The following is a 22,293-nucleotide window of genomic DNA, read 5'->3' as shown; positions in this document are numbered from 1 at the left end:
CACATAATCCTCTAATTTTGTTCTTACTTCACAAGTAATATTTGTACTTGATTGTGTGCTTCCCATGTATCTTCTAAATCAAATATAATTTTATCAGCTTTCATATTTATGTCCAACATTCAAGATAATTTACCATTTAAAAAACAAAAATTCTTGTAAAGTATGTTATGTATGGTTTTCAGGAAGTGAATGAGAGGTGAAATAATAGTTACTAAATAGTTTGTCTGAATAAATCCTGATCTTATACTCCACTTCATTAAATGATTAGACAAATTTGAATGCAACTTTTCAAATTTTATCTGGACCTGCTGAAGTAGGCTATCAGGTAGGATGGACTCTTGGCAATGAATTTCAGTGAGCCACAAAAAACAACAAGTATTTGGAAGTTATCTGGCCACCACTGGAAGTTTCAGGCTCAAGATGTTAGATGAAACCTAGGATGTAATCTCCTTTATGTTCTCCTCTCAGGATATAATTTATCAGCAACAAACCTTAGTAAGACTTAAAATGTGAAGAAAGCTTCAAAGTTCTTTTCTTTAACAAAGACACAGCAATGACTTCTAAACACAGAAAAAATCCAAGTAAGGCTGCTTGCACTCTATTTCCCAAAGCAACTCAATTCACTCCATTTCTACTTTGGTTGTCAATAACTTTATTTCACAAGACTCTCTCTTTTCACATTTTTATTGTAATAAAAATATTTTTCTTTGTTCTTTTTTTTAATTATTTACTGCAAGAAAGGGTGAATCTGAATTTAAATGGTAGTAGAAACTGACCTCTTTACCTAAGTAGAGAATAACCTCAATTGATCCCAATCACCATAGATGTTAAAAAAAAAAATCCAGGTTACAGAGACCAATTTCCAGTGGGCAAAATAAGTGTATCTCAGATATACTATGATAATGCCTCTACTGATAATAATAAGGAAAAGAGTCAGGACCCAGAGAGATAGTACAGTTAATAAAGTTTCTCGATATTCATGTAGCTGACCTGAGTTCATTCCCCAACAGCACATATAATCTGTTGAGCATCATCAGGAATAATTCCTTGAGCATAGAGCCAGAAGTAAGTTAATCACAACCTGGCATTTCAACCACCTCAAACCACTCTCTGCACCCCTGAGGCTTGTTTGTTTGTTTTATTTGTTTTTGATTTTGGGACACACGGGTTGACGCTTGGGGGTTACTCCCGGCTATATACTCAGAAATCACTCCTGGGTTGGGGGGACCATATGGGATGCCGGAGGATTGAACCGAGGTCTGTCCTAGGCTAAAGCTTTCAAGGCAGACACCTTACCTCTAGCACGACTGCTTTGGCCCCATGATGCTTGAAGGAACTTTCAAATCTGTGAAGACTTTTACTGTCCTGATTTTTCAGGACTAGCACTTTTCTATGACAAGTTAGTCAGGAACCAGTTAACTCTATTACATTTATTATCCCAACTCTATGTCCTCCTTTTCATTCTTTCTGTATTTCATTGCTATGAATGCTGTGAAATTAAAAAAGAAGAAATAATTTTCTTTCTTTTTTCTTTCTTTCTTTCTTTCTTTTTTTTTTTTTTTTTTGGTTTTTGGGTCACACCCGGTGGTGCTCAGGGATTACTCCTGGCTGTCTGCTCAGAAATAGCTCCTGGCAGGCACGGGGGACCATATGGGACACCAGGATTCGAACCAACCACCTTTGGTCCTGGATCGGCTGCTTGCAAGGCAAACGCCACTGTGCTATCTCTCCGGGCCCATAAACAAAATAATTTTCTTGGTGAAAAAAATGACAACTTTCTTTAACTATGGAAAGTTTATGATAGTCTACCTTATTTTGTATTTCAGTTCCTTGATGATATCATTTATAACTATTAACAGCTTAATTGGAGACATTTAAGGAGAATAAAGCATCTTCTTACATATCACTTGTTTATCATACGTACACAGAGGAAAGAATATAGAAAAATTATATATTTATATTATATACTTTATATATTTATTTTATATATTTATATTATATATTTATATATTTAAAGATGTATAAATAGATTATTAAATGAAAGCATCATGAGTACAAAGTTGCATAGTTGCTCATGATTGAATTCCAGCCATAAATATACAACACCCTTTACTAGAGCACATTTTCTGCCACCAAAGTCCATGGTTTCCCTCCACCTCACTGCACTGCCTGAATTTGTAACAGAAATTTCTCTCTTTCTCTCCCTCCCTTCCTCTCTGTCTTTCTACCTCTCTCTCTCTTTCTCCCTTAGTTTTCTTTTAGACATTGGTTTGCAATATTGTTACTGAAGGGTTGTCATGCATGTCACTTTACCTCCTTTCAGTGTCCATTTCTTGTTCAGCGTGATCATTTTCAACTATCATTGTCATAATGGCCCTTATTTTCCCTAACTGCACTCTCATGCTATTTTTGGAAAGCTTCCTGCCAAGAACTGGTCCAGTATATACAAGGTACTGGTAGAATTTAGCAAGAAAAAAAAATAGCCCATCCAAAAATGGAAATAAGAAATGAGCAGACATTTCCTTAAAGAAGAAATTAAGATGGCCAAAAGACATATAAAAATGTTACACATCATTAATTATCAGATATGCAAAGCAAAATATCAATGAGATATTATCTCACACCACCTAGACTGGTAGACATCACAAAGAACAAGATGGTGCTTGTGTGGATTTGGGAAAGGAATTTTCATTCACTGTAGATAGGAATGCAGACTGGTCCACCCTTTTAGAAAAACAATATGAATATTCTTCAAGAAGCTATAAATTGAGATTCTATATGACCTAGCAATTCTACTCGTAGGAACTTACCCGTGGAGCCCAAAAACACAGTGTAGAAAAATCATCTGCATTTCTGTGCTCATCTCAGCATTATTCACAATAACTAGAACCTGGAAACAACTCAAGTGCCTGAGAACAGAAGAGTGGTTAAAGTTGTTAGAAGAAAATGAAGTCATAAAATTCACTTATATGAACGATTATTATAAGGGTGTATGTGGAAATATTATAAATATAGTCAGAGGGAGAGAGATAGACATTTCACTTATTTGGGGATATAAAGACAAAGGATCATATAGTAATAGCATCAAAGATGATAATGATAAGTGCCGGTACTCCAGCCCATATTACAAAGCTTCCCACACATATTAGGAGAGTGCAGTTAGGGCAGGGAATTCACCACCATAATACTGATAATTGAAAATGAACAATCTGAGCAAGAATTGAGTGCTGAAAGGATCTAAAGAGACAGGCATGTAACACCTCACTAACAATATTGCAAACCAGTGTTTAAAGAGGGGGTGAAAGAATGAGAGAATGAGAGGATAAAAACTCCTCCCCCATAGCCAAGGGGGAGAGCAAGAAGGAAACTAGGAATATTGATGGTAGGAAATGTGCACTGGTGAAGGGTATTGTACATTGCATGACTGAAACTTACTCATGAATAACTTTGAATTTGTGAAAAAGAACCAACTGTATTATGAACAATCTGTGTGCATGGTGTTTACATAAAGTAGTTCATAACAACAAACTAAGAAATATCTGCACCTCAAAAAAAGGGTCACCAGGCTACAAAGTTACCTAAGATATATAAAACACTGGCAGAGATTAACAATAAAAAAATCTAACCCCATTTAAAAATAGAGAAGAGACAAACAGAAACTTCTTCAAAGAAAAAAATTCAGAAAGGCACATGAAAAAGTACTCCCCATAATTGCTCAACAGTGAGTTACAATGCAAAACAACAATTAGATATCAGACTAGCAAATATCCCAAGGAACAAGAACCACCAGTGCTTGTGCAGCTGCAGGGAGAAAGAGATGTTCAATAACTTTTGGTGAAAATGTCCACTGGTCAGGCATTTTCGGAAAATTGTATGGAATTTCCTCAAAACCAGGAATTAAAACTCCCATATGACCCAGAAATACTGTTCCTGTGAATATATCCTAGGCACCCCAAAACAGTGTAGACAATCTCTTTGCATTCCTATGCTCATTGAAGGACTGTTTTCAATAGAAAAATAATTGGAAACAATCCAAGTGCTGAGAACAGATAATAGTTAAAGAACCTATGGTACATGTACACAATGGAATACTATGCAGATGTTAGGAAAAATAAAGTCATTAGTTTGCTTGGTATATGATCGATATGGAGAGCAGTATGTTGAAATGAGTGAAATGAGTCATGGGTAGAGAGATTAACATAGAATCATGTACTCATTTGTGAGATAATAAAAATATATAGCTTTGTAATGAAACCGTGGTAATAATATACAGACAAAAGAGGGTCAGGAAGACTATTTCATGGTAGGATTATTGCCACAAAGAGTGGGGCATTGGAGTTAGGGAAGAGAAAGGAATCACTATGATAATGGTAGTTGGAAATTATCATTCTGGAATATAATTACGTGCTGAAAGGAGGTAAATGTGCGTGTATGATACGTCTTCAGTAACAATATTGAAAACTACAGTGCCTTCAAAGTAAAAGAAAAGAGAGTGGAGAGAGACACACACAGAGAGAAAAAATGTTTGTCATGGTTGAGGAAGATGGCAGGAAGGAAACTGAGGACATTGATGGTAGGAAATGTGCATTGGTAAAGGAAGGGGTGTTGGGCATTGTATGATTAAACTAAGACATGAACAACTTTGTAATTGTATATTTTATGGTGATTAAATCTTAAAAACTACAAAGTTAAAAAAATAAATGAAAATAAGAAAACTTACATGTGTAAGTTGGTTCTGTTGGTCATTGTCAACCAATTAGAGACATTTTAGCTAAAAATATTCAATCCAATCTAAATATAAAATATTTTAATAACTTGTCTTATTTTTTCATATTTATTTTCACCTAATAACAATTGAATTTTAATTGTTTTAAAATGAAATAAATATAATGATCTTAAAAATGGGTAGTGTGAGAGATAGCTCAATGGGCTGAGCTCAAATATTGTATGCTGAAAGTCTATATTTGACTAATGGCACTTTTAAAGTCCTCAGGTAATTCTTTAAACGACCTTCTAGTACAGTGGCAAAAGTAGTCTCTAAGCATTAGATATATCTCACCCCCAACCACCCTAATGAGAAAGAATCTTTTATCAAAAATCTACATGTGGCCCGGAGAGATAGTACAGCGGTGTTTGCCTTGCAAGCAGCCAATCCAGGACCAAAGGTGGTTGGTTCGAATCCCGGTGTCCCATATGGTCCCCCGTGTCTGCCAGGAGCTATTTCTGAGCAGACAGCCAGGAGTGACCCCTGAGCACCGCTGGGTGTGACCCAAAAACAAAAAACAAAAATACAAACAAACAAAAAAATCTAAATGTATAAGGTATGAATAGGGAAGACTTTTGGCTTGCTATTCCTTTTCTTAAAATTATTAGCTCTAAAAGCAATACACATTTCTTGAAGATAATAGCCATTACCTTGTTTTATATGTTGTCTTTTCTTTCCTCTGCCTATGTACACAGAGAGAAGTAAGACCAAACCTGTATATCAGAATCCTAGTAATAATGCAGAGATTAATTGCTAAATAAATCAATGATAAATGGAAATCAAGTGATGTCTCAGACTTTGACTAAAGTATATTATAAGAAGAAAAAAAAGAACAATGCGATTTTCAAACTATGAAGTCTCAGAAAAAAAGTTAAATCACATTAAGGCAGTGCTTCTCAAATGACCTCAGAAAATACTGTCATAACAAACTAAGTCCCATGTTTATATCTCTGTATGTCTCTGGAGCTGAGAGTTGCTGTGTCCTGCTTCAAACCCTGCTTCGAAAGCTATGCACTGCAAAATGTGCTCATTGTAGCCACTGATTAAAAAATAAGCTCAAATTCTTTTATATATTTTTGTTTTGCAGGTTAAAGATTTTTAAATAAAGATACTATTTACAGTTGGGGGAGGGCGCGAAAAATGTGTTCTTCTTCCTAGAGGGGCACGACAAAATAATTGAGAAGCACTGCATTAAAGTAAGAGAATTATCATCAGAGTAAGTGAGTCTGATAAATGGGTTTTTCTCTAGAGTTACAAAGGATAAAAATCTGGTCATATGCCTTAAATTCATACAAAATATAATTTAAAAAATGAGAACTCTAAAAGAAGTTTTGCTGTACTGAGTTGGAGATTTGCACTGTATTAAAATCGAATAGAGAAAAATGCTCTATTCTTGTATCCTGGTATCACAGAAAGAAGATGCTATCCTGAGGCAAAACATATAGACATCCTTTAGAGGTTTGCATGATTTCATTTCAGTTTGCAGAAAGCCAACTTTAAGTTAAATAAAGACTAGAATTACTGAAAAATTCTTTGAAGACTCCTTTGAGGACAGAAAGCATTATATTACATACTACAATCTTAGCTATCATAACAAAACAGAATCCAACCTAGGAGCACATAATTGTTTCACCAAAAACTTAAAAGTTATTCATGTTATATTTTCTGTAATTCCATATATACTATAACAGCCTGGGCCAGAATGATAGCACAGTAGTAGGGCATTTCCTTGCACATGGAATACCCAGTGTAGGCCTAAGTTCGATCCCCCAGCCAATCCATATGGACTCCTGAGCATGCCAGGAGGGATTTCTGAGCACAGAGCCATTAGTAATCCCTGACCACCGCCAGTTGTGGCACCCCCAATGCTAAATTATTAAATTTGAATTTACTTTATCCATGATTGTCACTTCTAATTTAATCAATCATTACTATATTGTAAAATAAATGTATTGCTGCACAATATACCTAGATACTTGGATTTAATATAAAATGTGAAAATATATCAGTTCGCTGTTGCATAAAGAAAATACTAATTTTAGACATTTTCTCATTTGTTTGCTACATTATTTGTGTATTTATGTTGTATTTATAGAAAGATATGATTAAGGATAATGTATAAAATTGACTTTAAATTTAAAGAAAACAAATATTCACAATAATTTTTTTATTAAACTAATTAGAAATAGTAGAATGTTGGAACTCTTGACTTTTCAACTTATTTTTTATTAACAATACAAATGTAAATAATTTTATTCTTACATCTAAGAGATATTACAGGGGTTCTCGGCTTGCATTCACTCAACTCTGATTAGATTCCCAGCAACACATACAATCCCTGAGAACTTTGTAAGAGTGATCACCTGAACAGACAATAAATTATTAGCATTATGTTATCGATGCTAATTTTGTACATGTGCTTAATATGTTAGGTATTATATGGTATATTATATGTATTAATATATTAGGTATAAGAAATAAAGAAATGTTCACAAAAATCTATAGTCAAATCCTTATTTATGGGTCTTTTGCTATATTTAACAATTGGTAAAATTTAATTTTACATACTGCATCCCCGCCAACATTGCTTGTTCTCATTCTTTGTGATATGTGCCAATCTGTGGTGTGAGGTGGTACCTTATAATTGTTTTGATTTGCATATCCCTGATGATTAGTGATGTGGAACATTTTTTCATGTGCCTTTGGCCGTTTGTATTTCTTCTTTATCAAAGTGTCTGTCCATTTCTTCTCCCCATTTTTTGATTAGGTGATTTTTTTCTTGTAGAGTTCTGTCAGTGCCTTGTGTATTTTGGATATTAGTCCCTTATCTGATGGGTATTGGGTGAATAGTTTCTCCCAATCAGTGGGTGGCTCTTGTATCCTGGGCACTATTTGATTTGAAGTTAATCTCTGCTTTCACTTGTTTGGAGAGTGCAGTTTCCTCCTTGAAGATGCCTTTAGTCTCAATGTCATGGAGTGTTTTACCTATGTGTTGTTCTAGTTCAACCTTTCTGGAGAGTGATATGGAGATTCCTCCAAAAACTGGAAATTGAGCTCCCATACGATCCAGCTATACCACTCCTAGGAATATACCCTAGGAACACAAAAAAATACAATACAAAAATCCCTTCCTTACACCTATATTTATTGCAGCACTATTTACCATTGCAAGACTCTGGAAACAACCAAGATGCCCTTTAAGAGATGAATGGCTAAAGAAAATGTGGTACATATACACAATGGAATATTATGCAGCCATCAGAGAGATGAAGTCATGAAATTTTCCTATACATGGATGTACATGGAATCTATTATGCTGAGTGAAATAAGTCAGAGAGAGAGAAAGACGCAGAATGGTCTCACTCATCTATGGGTTTTAAGAAAAATGAAAGACATTTCTCAACAATTTTCAGAGACAAAAGAGAGGAGGGCTGGACTTCACAGCCCACCTCATGAAGCTCACCACAAAGAGTGATGAGTTTAGTTAGAGAAATAACTACATTGCGAACTATCCTAACAATGAGAATGTATAAGGGAAATAGAAAGACTGTCTAGAGTACAAGTAGGGGTGGGGAGGGAAGGAGGAATATTTGGGATATTGGTGGTTGGAATGTTGCACTGGTGATGGGGATGTAATCTTATATGACTGAAACCCACCCACAATCAGGTTTGTAAGCAAGGTGTTTAAATAAAAATTAGTATAAAATTTAATTTTACTGATTTTAGAGATTATCTGGTATTTTACAGATTACCTGGCATTTTTTATTTGCTACCCTTCACCCAAGAACATTTTCCCCAACAATGTCCCTGGTTTCCATCATTTCTATATTTCTCCTCCTTTGTTTTAAAAGCTACAAATTTAGAAATATATAACTTAAATCTGTAATTTATATTTTATTGAGTAAACTTAAATAAATTTTTGTTTGTTTTGTGTTGTATCTGCTGGTGTACAGGGCTTACTCCTGACCTGTGTTCAGGAATAGTTGTTCAGAGGTGTCTATATGAAGTGTGCCTGGAATTGAACTAAGTTGAACCATGTGCAAGAAAACACTTTTCTTGTACAAATGTCTTTTATATACAATAGTCCTCAGAGACAAAGAAAAAAGGGCTGGAAGGCCCATCTCAAAACATGGAGCTCACCACAAAGAGTGGTGAGTGCAGTTAGAGAAATAACTAAACTTAAAACTATCATAGCAATGTGAATGAATGAGGAAAGTAGAAAGCCTGTCTAGAGTACAGGTGGGGGTGGGGTGGAGAGGAGGGAGATTTGGGACATTGGTGATAGGATTGTTGCACTGGTGAAGGGGGATGTTCTTTACATGACTAAAACCCAACTACAATCATATTTGTAATTAAGGTGCTTAAATAAATATATATATGTAGTTATAATATATATACATAGATTTAAATTATATTATATTAATAGTCCATTTTCAGAGTATGATTTTCTAGGTCATAAAGGGATGAACACATATATAGATATACCTTAGACACTCTTGGTGTGTCTTAACATTAAGAAATTATATTTATTTTTTATTTACTTTGTTTAAAGAAATTCTACCACATATTTGACATAGTTGAATGTAATACAATTGTTTCCAGATGAGAGAGCACAAAACTATCGAAAAAGGAATAGAAAGAAACACAAAGTAAGAAAATGTAAAATATATGAGACAAGAAAATTAGTGAAAATTATTATATCTCCAATGAAGTTATTGAGACAATGGCAGAAGGTTTAGTAAGCTCTTGGAAACTTCTCCAGTCTGTTAAATTAGAGCATTCTTATAGGAATAAGATTAAAGGATCATAAAACATTAAAAAAAAAGAAAACACCTTACTTGCTATACATCTCTCTAGCCCTATTTTATAGAATTTATTGTTATAGTTTCTGGTATTTCTGGTACATGATGACTATTCATGAGATATTTGCAGTTTTCAGTTGCAATAATATTTTAAATTTTAAATAATGTGTGAGGACCAGAGAGACAATAGAGTAGATAGGGGTTTGCCTTGAAGCAGCCAACCTGTTTTTAATCTCTAGTATCCCAAAGGTACCCTGACCCCCACCATAAGTGTTCCCTGAGCACAGAGCCAGGAGTAAGCCCGGGGCACTGCAAGGTATTTCCCCAAAACAAAATCAAGCAAATAAATATGTGGAAGAATTTTTTGTTTTATGTATTTCTAACACTTTTATACCTTATTTTTCCACATGAACTACAATAGGGTATTAAATTATGTATTATATAATATATATTATATAATATTGATATACTATGTCACATAATATATTTTGGTGGTGAATTAATATAATATATGGTGATATTAATTTAAAATCATGCATACCTTAATTATATTTTTATTGAAACCCAATGTTGCTTCAATACAATTTTAATGTTTTTTAATACTTTTATGTTGAACTTGTTTAATGAAAGATTTTACTAAAAATAACCAGAATTTCTAATTTCTTTTTTTTCTTTTTTTTTTAATTGTGACTGAAGTTCCTTACACAGAATTATTTATGGTACATAGTGACAATGAATGCAGGGCATTCCCACCACCAATGTTGTCCTCCCTCCACTCCTGTTCCCAGCATGTTTCCCACATATCCCTCCTTTACCCCCCAGAATCCTAGTGCAACTGGTCTCCACCTTAGAGCTTGTTATAGGTTGGGTATCTATGCTGTTTGGTGTTCCAGTCTGGTCATTTTTTATTTCCACTACATATTCATATGACTGGTCCTGGTATCATTCTTTTCCCCCCTCAATTTATGAGGCTGATTGATTTAAGTTATGCTATTCTGTTGGAGACTAAAATGTTAAGGAAAAGAGAAAAAAATTGGTATCAACTATTAAAGTAGAAAAAAAAATCACCGAATAATATCCACAGAAGTGAAAAAGAAAGAAAAAAGTGGAAGAAAAAAAGAGAAGGAAAATAATATCAAAAACAAACAAAAATAACCAGAAAAAGTGCTGCAGTGGCAGGGTTTGGTGTTACCCCACCTTTTTTTTTCTAATTTCTTTTTTTTTTAAACATTATTTATTTGTTGATTGATTGATTGATTGGTTGTTGGGCCATACCCAGCAATGCTCAGGGATTACTTCTGGCTTGCACTCGCAGGCTGGGGGACCATATAGGATGTCTGTAATTGAACCAGGTCCTTCCAGGCGAGGCAATTGCCCTACTGCTGTGATAGCTCTCCAGCCACAGAATTTCTAATTTCTTATTCTTATTTCCATACTAAGACTGTTTTGAGGAGGGATTAAATATTTGAAAGGCCTTAGCAATTTGCCTGGCACATAACAATCAATGTACAGAGAATAAGTTACTTGTTTCAATTTGTTTTCTCTTCCTAAACGCAGAGGAAAAGTACACTTATGTGAAACAAGATAGATATGTCCAAGAAATGAAATGAAATGAAGTTATAGGTCAATGAACTGAATAGCCGATGCTCTTGTATGTTCAGTCTGCTTTCATTCTTCTTTGATGCCTCTAAAATATGTGGTAGTCAGTAAGTAATTATAAGAAGTAAGAAAACAGGGTCCCACACTCACAGTTTGAGGCTAGCTTCCTTGTAAATGCAAGAGACTAGAAAACTTTTGTGTGAAGCAAACTAGATGATGAGGACATAGGGTTGTGGTGGGGTGTAGGATCCCAGCTCTCCTAGTGGCTTAGAAGAGATTAGTGTACAGATTCAAATCATCAGTGAGCAACCTTTGAGGAGATTATTGGGCTTATTTAGGTGATACTGAGATACTTATACTGTTGAATAACAGCCCTGGATGGGGCTGGGCGATGATGGGGTTGAGAGATGGATGGGAGGCCTTTGTCTTCCAGCCCAGGCCATGCATCTGCAACTCCCTCCAGCCGGTGGTCTGAGGGTTAGGGTGGTGGCGAGGCAGACTCACATCCCTCAGGTTTCAGGAAACACCAGCTTTATTCAAGGCCCTAGTCACCACATGTGCCTCCTAAGCTTAAGCATTTTACACTTGATTCATTTTCAGTCCTGACTCTTTCAGACATCTCCTCTCCTGCTCCTCCTTCCTTCCTGAATCTCTCCCAATCTCCCCTCCAAATCTCCCTCCTGCTCCTGAGGCAAACTTTTTGTTACCTCCCAAAGACCCCTTCCAGAAATGGGAAGGTCTTATTAGCAGATAAGGTCTTACTAGCGGGTAAGGTTTCACAGGAAGAATAGGGGATGATGTCTCCTAAAACCTATCTAATGTGAGTCTTCCTCACTGCCTCCCTGAACCCTCAGACCTGCCGGCTGGTGGGAGTTATAGATGCATGGCTTGGGCCAGCAAAGAAAGGTCCCTCCATACATCCCATCAACATCCAGCCCCATCCAGAGCTGTTATTCAACAATGATCTTCAGCCTGGACATGGATTTTGACTTTTGAAATTTTGGACTTTCTGTTCGGACCACTTTGAACTTTGAACACCCAGATGCACTGCCACTGTGGCAAAAAGCTAAACTTCCAAATACTGCCCAGAGGGGAAGAGAGCAGTCGGAGCATGTGCAGCGGCAACGGGCATCACTCTCAGTGAAAAGCACCAGACAGCTCTCTCCCTGATAGTGGACAGACGGGTGTGCAGCTTAGGTTGCACAACGGCAAGGTAGCACCCTCGTTGTGGCAGAGAAGCTCACGAGCAGGTCAGAGACTGTGGGCTCACGTGGGATCAGCCTGGGGTTCTCCAAAGCTGGGGTTCCATGGAGTGAAGCCACGTGGTGAGCAGCCTGGGAGAAGGCCAGCGTCTGGACAATTGGTTTTAGGTGATGGGATAAATGTCCACAGATTTTCCACATCTGGACAATTGGTGCTGGTGATGAGATAAATGTCCACAGACTATCCACGTTTGGACAATTTGGTGGTGGTATAAAAATTTAAAAAAAAGGGGGGGGAGGGTAGATAACAGTGTAGCCTAACTGAAAAAAAATTTATTTCAAATCACCTGCATCTAACTTTGTTTAAGAAGTATCTCTTGATGTAAGTCATTTTCTTGCTGATTTAAATGTGTTTTATACTTTCCCATAATTAATGTTCCCAATTGCATGTTTTACTGTGTATTTTGATGTAATAGCCTGTCTTCAAAATGTATTTTCTATATTAATGTTCTTGTAATTGTGTGTAGGAAAAGGTTAATAGGAATAAGAAGTTCCAGGAAAAAATGCTTGGTTAAATAGCATTAAGAAAAATAGGAACAAAGAAGTTCCAGGATAGTGCTTGTTAAATGAGCATTAAGAAAATTTTAAGTTACAGTTGTATTTTGCAGAAAAATTATTTTTATGGAAAAGGCTGATATGTTAATTTTACACTTTAAACTTCGTTGTTATGGGAATATTAAAGTTCCCGCCTTTCCCTATAGGTGGAAGCCAGGAAAATAAAGGATATCCTATGCTCATTTGCTTTTATTTGTTTTAAGAAAGGGGCAGAATGTTACCCATCCCCCATTTTTCCTGTGTAACCTTACCTGCTAGTAAGACCTGCCTATTTCTGAGAGTTGTTTTGGGCAGTATCAAAGGGTTTTACCTCAGGGGCAGGAAAGGGGATAGATTAAGAGATTGAGGGAGATTCAGCAAGGAAGGAGCAGCAGGAGAAGAGATGGCTGAAAGACAAGTTTTAATGCAGGGCTGAAAAGGATCCAGTGTAAAATGTTATGATAGGCCACACATATTGGCCAGGGCTCTGACTAAAGCTGATGTCTCCTGAAGCCTGACAGATGTGAGTCTTCCTTGCCACCATCCTGAACCCTCGGACCCACCGGCTGGAGGGAGTTGCAGGTGCATGGCCTGGGCCAGCAGAGAAAGGCACCTCCATACATCCTATCATCATCCAGCCCCATCCAGGGCTGTTATTCAACAATGTACTTGAGCAATCAGGTTCTGAGAAAGTAGAATCTGAACCCTGTGTGCTTAGGGGAAAGAAGGGTGTGAACTCTGTGTAATTAAGGGATTAGGGGAAGAAGGATATATGTTCTGTATAAAGTTTAGCTACGAAACACATCATTTATTATATGTTGTAACCTGAGTCTTACTATAGTTGTTAATGAATAACAGCTCAAAAAATGATGTGCAAATGCAGTGCTAGTAAAGTTGCTTGTGTGTATGTCTATATTTTGACTGAATTATATAAGTATTAAATAAAAAATCTATGTCCTGAGAAAATATAAAGTAGTAAGAATGATCAGTCAAAAATATATACACTAAGAGCTGGAGAAATATAGTACAATAGATAGGGCACTTGCCTTGTACAAGCTGACCCAGGTTCAATTTGTAGCATCTCACATGGTCCCCTGAGCCCAACATGCATGATCCCTTTTTTCAGATCCAGGGATAAGCCCTGAGCACTGCCAGGTGTGGACCAAAACAGAATAAAACAAAACAAAATAATTTTTTACTCTGTTTCTTTAATATTCAATTACTGAGATAATTTAAAATATGTTTCTCGCAAAAACTGTCTAAAATGAAATTTCCACTGATTTCATTGCATATATTTCACTAAAAATGTGAAAGCTTGCACTTTGACTAAAGTAACAATACATATTTGGAAAATAGTTGGGCTGATGTAGATGAAGTTCTTCACATGTAAACTGATGTTAGATTGACAAAGGTAAGTCATCTCATCCAAACCTATGAAAAGAAACTGATTTATTTTTTGCCAATTTCCTTTTATTTTCTATATTTGAAGAAACATAAACATTCATTCATCATATCACATGTGCTTCTTCAGAAAAAATGTTATAGTATGTACACACATAAATTTCTTAAAAGATGTGAATAGTCATAAATTATGTTTTAATTTATTGAGCAAGTTATTTGAAAATATTCAGAGTACTGGTAACTTTCTACAAAATGATCAGAATCAGAATATCTAAAAGCTTCATTTACTAGAATTCAATTCAATTTTTGTGGAGTGAATTAAGATTTCCTTTAAGATGTATGAAAAATGTCTTGGCTTAATGCAATCTTTACATAGAAATGTGCTTTATCTGATAAAGATAATAAGTAAGAGATTTCTTATTATGCTGTCACAACACAAGAACAATGGATAACAATGTCTCTTTTCCAAACTAAATTACTCTTTTGTTTATCACCAAATAAATAAAATGTATATGAGACACATAAAACAAATATTAGAAAAATATTAGAAAATCAAGTAATGAGAAAGACAAAATAATATTTTATTTTCCTATGTTGTAGCATGCAACATAGAGGGAATGTCTAACAAAAGTACTAAAAAAATAGGAAAAATACAATTATAACTTAAACCTGAAATCTCCCAAATTAAATGTCTTTAGGGTTTGTTTATTATTATTGAATCATCTTGAGATACAGGTACAAAGTTGTTGATGAATATGTCCTTATTTTTAATCCCTTCTGGAATTTTATCTTCCATGAATTTGTATCTTATCATGCTCTGTATATTTCCAGTAAATGGCACCACCATCCCTTCAGACCACAAATTTAACAATCTTTCCTAATAGGTTTTGGATGTATATTTCCTATTCAAACATTCATAAATTCAGTTGGTTTTACTGTCAAATTATATCTTGGCTCTGACAACTTCAAACTATAAAAGGCTGTTGATGTTTTTAGCTCTGGAATCAGTGAATATAATAGGTTACCTTTTAAATAATATTAAATATATTTTAGATAGAGTGTTGTTAAGTTGTTGAACTGTGGGCATTAAAAGCGGAATATTACCTTAGATTATTGGGATAAAACTACTGTAATCTAAAAGATATTCACACCTGCACAATACAGGAAAAATGTGAGAATCAGAGACTTTTAAGACCCTATTAAACACTGCCATCTTATAGGCCAGAGAGCCAGGCACCAAGAAATGTGAGTAACCTCCAGAAAATGAAAAACAATTAGACCAGACTTTGTCTAAGATGCTAAAAAGAAGCATTGTTGAAATTTTTATATTAGCCCATTAAGTTTCATTTCATCATTCTGACATCAATATACACTTCTAATTTTTATTTTAGCTAATAAATTTGTAGTAATTTCGTAAGTCACAAAAATTAGTATTTCATCCTAGGTAAATGATTATACAATATCCTAATAGTCTCCTTAATCCTATATCAAAAATTCTCCATTTTAAAAAGATTTTTCTTTACAAATAAATTATATTTTTTTTTAAAAAATTATCTTATATTTTACTGGCTTATTCAAATCACTCTAAAAAGAATTGAATTCTTATCCAGAATCACAATTTAACCTCACTGATTTTAGATTTTATTGCCTGTGTCTCTTTGATTCAGTCTTCATTACAATTATTCTTGACTGATCGAATCTAAAAATTTACAACTAATTTTTGTTTATGATTTTTGCTTTTGTGGATCTCAGCCTCTGTCTCAGTGAATATCCTGGACCTCAAATAGTATTGATTTTGATATTTTGTAACATTATTATCTCTGGTAAAATATCATCAAGATAATCTCAACATAGTATCTGATTACATGATTTAAATTAAATTCCTTCTACCCTGTAGGCATATTTTATTTTCTGTATGTACTATTCAAATTCAGTTATTCAGTTCATGATTTATTCTAACTTTTATAGTCACACTTCCACATAACTCCTCATTTTAACACTGATATCTGGAATAGCACCTGACATATTGCAAATGTGCATTTATATTTATTGTATGAATGAATAAAAATATTTCTTGAATTAAACTATGACTTTAACATATTCACTATTAAACAATAATGTTTCTTTTCATTTAATTATATTCACAAATTTATTCTATTTTTGTATATTCCATTGCCGCTTTGCAACAGTGGAAAAGCCTGTTTTTCATGGTGTTATCAAAATTTACATGACAAATTTTTCTTTTCAAAATGATTTTTAAATGTCTGATTATGAATATTTCTGGAAATAATTATTATCTGTGTGTTTGTGCTTTTATATTCATTACTTTCTGTGCATATTTAATATCTTTCATTCTGCAATTATAGTTATCTTCCTAGGGTATATGCCATAAGCATCTAAATTTACAATTTAAATAAAAATGGTGTAAAAATTCTAGTGTAAATCTTCATTTCTAAGTTTTATAATCATATGTATGAGTTTAATTATCATCAATAAATCACACGTTGCTTGTCCTTGGACAAGCTATTTAAACTCAATGCCTCAGTATCTTTATCTACAATATGAATTTAATAATAGCAGTTACCTTGTATTTTGTGGTATAAAATAATTAAAATAAATATATTGAAAGAACTTAGAGATGAATAGCATAGCTAAGAAAACATGCATTCAGGGATATTATAATACAAGTAATATCAGTTTCATTGCACACATGATTTAACTGCTTGACATTTAATTATGAAATTGTTGTACTCAGAACTGTAAGCCTTAGGTAATTATACATACTAAATATTATTTAGATTTTCCAAATGAACAGGCTCATAGAAACTAAACATCTAGTGTGTAGATTTAAAGTCAACACAATTTTTATTTTGATTCATGTTGTGATTTAAACATCATATTTATTAAATTTATCCTTGGCCTTTCAGTCATGCTAGTATATTCTATAATTTTACGGAAAAATTTTGGCTACTGTATTAATATCCAAGGTACAGTTAAATAAAAATTAAATGTTCTGTTACTGAAATATTGGAAATATTTTGCAATTTGCATAAAATTTAAAGACTTATGGATAAAACTCTTATGTTCTAATAAGTAAAAATAATTCATAACTCAATACCACCATTGACATTACAAAATATTATTTTCTTTTCTTCTCAAAGTCCCAACTTATTTTCCTTGACATATATAAATGTATAAATTAAAATAATAGTTTTTAAAAAGTGAAGGTAAAATACTGTGAGTAAAGTGCTTGCCTTGCATGGGGCCAACCCAGGTTTGATCACTAGCACTGAGCAAGGTCCCCCAAATCATTTTAGGAGTGATCCCTGATCACAGAGCAAGTAGTGAGCCCTGAGCATCGCCATGTGGTCCACCCATACTCACCATCACTAAGAAAAACAAAATGAAATGTTTTTCATATATACCTATCATTCTATTTTATTTTTTTATTTTTGGGGACAATACCCAGTAGTGTTCAGAGAACCCTATGGGGAGTCAGGGGTGACCCAGGATGTGTGCATGCAAGGCAAATATTCTACACAATTTATTATGACACAGGTCTCCATTTAGCCATTTAAGAAGGGGTGCTAATTATGACAGTAATAGTAATATTTAGTATGATAAAAAATTAGTGTATGGTCATACTTTTAAAATTCTTTTATACTGATTAAATAAAAATTATTTCAGTATAAAAGGCTATGATTTTTGGTTAATCTAACATTATCTGTTTGATTACAAATTCCTTTTTTCTCCAAGTTTGGAAGCACACTTCTCACTCTCACCGAATAAATTCATAATTCTAAGCCACCAATGATATTGTGATCTTATACTGTCTAAACAATTACATAACTTAATAATTAAATTAATTAATCTATATTTTACTTTTTTTTGCAGAAGTACTCTCACAATAAATAGACTTATTCTAATTATTCTACAGATATTCAGAGCATTAAAATGGTGTTAATTTATTTTAATTTGTTCTTTTTGAAGAACCACTTGTCAAATTAAGTGATATTATGGGAACATTTCTCTAATTAATGATGTTTCTATGTTTCCCTATAAATTATAAGGATGCTTGCTTATGATTCTGGGATAAAATAGCTGGTTGTTCAGATTCAAACACATAGGACTTAAATATTTTAATTTCGAATCATCCTCTTCTTTCTTTTTCTATTTATCTACTTACTAATCCTTTACATTGCTTCAGAAATGATGACAAAGAAATCCAAGAATTATTTGAGGTAATTAAAGTCTTTTTAAGACAGATTTCAATTTACCACTGCACAGAAAGATTATGAGAATGTATTTGGTTTAGAGTAGTCAATACACCTACTCATTTAAATTTATAATTCTTCTAATATTTTCATATCTTTAAATTTTTTTATTTTACTATTCTTTCACAATACAAAATATATCATTCTTTATCCAACTTCTCCCTACATTTTATAAACAATTTTAATATTTTTTTAAATTTTGACATCACACCCAGCAGTGCTCAGTGCTTTACTACTGGCTCTGTGTTCAGGAATTACTCTAGACAGGGATCAGGGGACCATATGTTGTGCCAGTTAATAAAACTTGGGTTGGCCACATTCAAGGCAAATGACGTTGTTATGTATTATTACAACAGTTTTGGGCTAACTTTTAAAAATAATAAAATATGTTCATGCAAATAAAGGAGCTAATTTTTATAGAAAACAAAAATTAACTCACCAAATTCCTGAGAAAGTATAATCACTACTTAAATAAAAACACATTTTAATATATTAAAGGAAATTTCAAATATGAATGGCAACATGAAAACACATAAAAGTAAACACATAGAAAAAAGAAATATTATTTATCATCTAGCAATATTTACAAACCGAAAAAATAAGTTAATACAAAGGCAAAATGTCAATGCATGTGACTGCCATTGAAAATGAATTTAAATTGTCATTTTAGTAAAAATGGAACTAAAACATAATTATTAATAATTTCAATATAATTTTAATTATATTTGTAAACTTAACAATTATTTACATTAAAACTAGAAATGGTTTTAAAAAAGGGCTTATACTATAGACAATAATATAAAAATTGTATATACTATCACTCAAACAGAAAAAAATCAACATAAAGTGGTTGTAGTCTATAAACAATGCATGCATTTTTGAATATTAAAACATTATTATGATAAATATTTTATTGATAATATTTTATATAATATATTATATAAAGTTTTACTAAAACCTTTTTTTACCTTTATTGGGTAAATGGGTACATTTTTTATTTTTTGGTTTTTGGGCCACAGCTGGTGATGCTCAGGGGTTACTCCTGGCTCTGCACTCAGAAATTGCTCCTGGCTTGGGGAAACATATAGGATGCTGGGGACTGAAGGGTCAGCTACATGCAAGGCAAATGCCCTACGGCAGCACCATCACTCCAGCCCTGCTATTAGGTAACTTTTAAAGTATATGTAATAAATGATATCTAAATCTAATGTTAAATTTAAAATAATTAAAATAACAGAACTTTAAAAATAGGGGCAGAAAGACAATACAGCAGGCAATACACTTGCCTTACACATGCATATCTTAAGTTTAATCTTCAACACTCTGTCTTGTCTCCCATCACCACCTTGAGCAAAGAGCTAGGAATAATCTATGAGTGCTGCCGAATGTGGCCAACTTATAAAATAATAATAGGACACTTGCATAAATTTAAGAATGGAGGATTATTTTTATGATAGGTTGTAAATTAATAATCTGTTATAAATTAATTTAATAACATTTTAATAAAGAAAGATGCCTTTAAAATATAAATGTTTTCAAAATAAAGTTTGTGTATTTTCTTCTTATGAACATATATTTGACATTGGTCTTTGCTGTTGAATTGTAATTTTTGTTTGGTGGCCATAACTAGTGGTGCTCAGGTATGATGTCTTGTTCGGCACTAAGAAATTACTCCTGACAGGTTCAGAGACCATATAGGATACTGGGGATCAAACCCTGGTTGTAAGGCAAAATGCTCATCAACTGTGCTATTGCTCTGGCCCCTGAATGTAATTTTTTTATACTGAAGTTCTGTCTTAGTCTTTTGGTCCATTTTCTAAGGATCATTTTGAAGGAGAGGCATACTTAATAGTTTCAGACATAGCCATTTGGTGATGAGAAACCATAGGAAATATGGTGAGATAAGTATTTTCCTATCATCAAGGTTTCTGATCTTTTAAATTATTATTATTATTACTATTATTGCTTTTGTGGTGACACCCGGTGACACTCAAGGGTTACTCCGGGCTATGGGCTCAGATATCACTTCTGGTTTGGGAGAACATATGGGACACCAGGGGATTAAATCATGGTCAGTCCTATGTCAGCCACATGCAAGGCAAAAGCCCTGCCACTGCACCACCATTCTGGCCCCAAGATTTCCGATATTTTATAAAAATATTAAATATTTGCTGACTGCTGTTTGATGTTATATCTTTTATTCTTAAAAGTATTCCAAATAAATCTGGCATAGTTAATAACAGTCAATGAGCTTTAACATCTGATTTTGTAATAATCTTAATTTGTAATTAGTTAATTTTAAATTGAAGATGTGGTTTGGGTTCAATTAAGAGTTGCAGACAGGGTCAAAGCAAGGGTGCAAGCGATAATGTGTCTGCCTTGCCAGCGCTAGCCTACTTTGGTTCGATCCCCTGAGTCAGGAGCTATTTCTGAGCACATAGCCAGGAGTAACCCCTGAGTGTCACTGGGTGTGGCTGAAAAACCAAAAACAAACAAGCAAAAAAAAGGGTTGCAGAGAGAATTAAAATATTAAAAAAATAAAAATAAAATGGAAATTTATTTTTCATAGCATCTATTTCAAGAATTATATCTATATCATAAAAATAAAACAGTCAATATTAAAATGAATGTATTTAAATATTTATGACTGAATACTGTACACACTGTGTTATTTGTACATAGTGTAGCCTGTGTTATAAAATATATAAAAATAGGTATTATTCAATAAATGGCTTAGGAGATCAATATTTTATTTTACAAATATGATCAATTATGAATTAAAATATAAATATAGTCATCAAAAAGATGTAAATAAATAGCACATATTAATAAAAGTCATTTTATTTTAGAGCATATTTTAAAACTTATTAGCTGCATTTCCTAGATTAAATTTCCTAGATTAGATACTGACTACGGGACAAAGATCGAAAAACATCTAAAATATTCATTTTCCTATTAATTTACTTTTAATGTATACATTTATTAAATTTCATCTCTAAAATCATAGTAATTTGTATTTGGCATTACAAAATATTTCAATGTCTTTATAAATAGAAATTTATACATTTGTTTGCTTATTGTTCAGAAAGTAGCATTAGGTCTGGGATGAGCATGAGGTTTTTTTTTTTTTTTTTGGAAATTTATGTTTTAGAATTTAGAACAATTATTAACCTAAACCCACTGTTGAGTAGAACCTATCTTCATAGTAATATATCACGATGTTGCCTTTGTACTTGAGATCTATTATCAGAAACTATGGCAATGTGACAGTTCTAATGATGTATAGGATAATTTATCATGAATGTTAAGTTTTGGGGTTGTTCTTCAAAGAGTTGTTCACTTGCTGAAGAAAATGGAACTTAAGAAATAAAATGGGTTCAGGTCCATTAGAGAGTTTTTCACTCATTAAATGTCTATAGTACATTTATTTCTCTGATGAAGCTAAAGCAAGAGTCACAAAAATTCTGTTAGATAAAGGAAATGAGGCTGTGATATTGCCCCCAAATACTGTAAAGATGAACTGAAGCATTTCCAATAGAATAAGAAAGTTTGATTAATATATAGCATCATTAGTATCTAGTTATGTCTGTGGAACATCGTGAATAATAGTGTCTAAAGAAAAAGTAAAAGTACCATCAAACTGACTAAAGAAACTA

This window comes from Suncus etruscus, chromosome 16, assembly GCF_024139225.1.
Source record: "Suncus etruscus isolate mSunEtr1 chromosome 16, mSunEtr1.pri.cur, whole genome shotgun sequence".
Classification (NCBI taxonomy): domain Eukaryota; kingdom Metazoa; phylum Chordata; class Mammalia; order Eulipotyphla; family Soricidae; genus Suncus; species Suncus etruscus.
The sequence above is the reverse complement of the archived record's forward strand: the minus strand, read 5'-3'. Positions refer to the sequence as shown.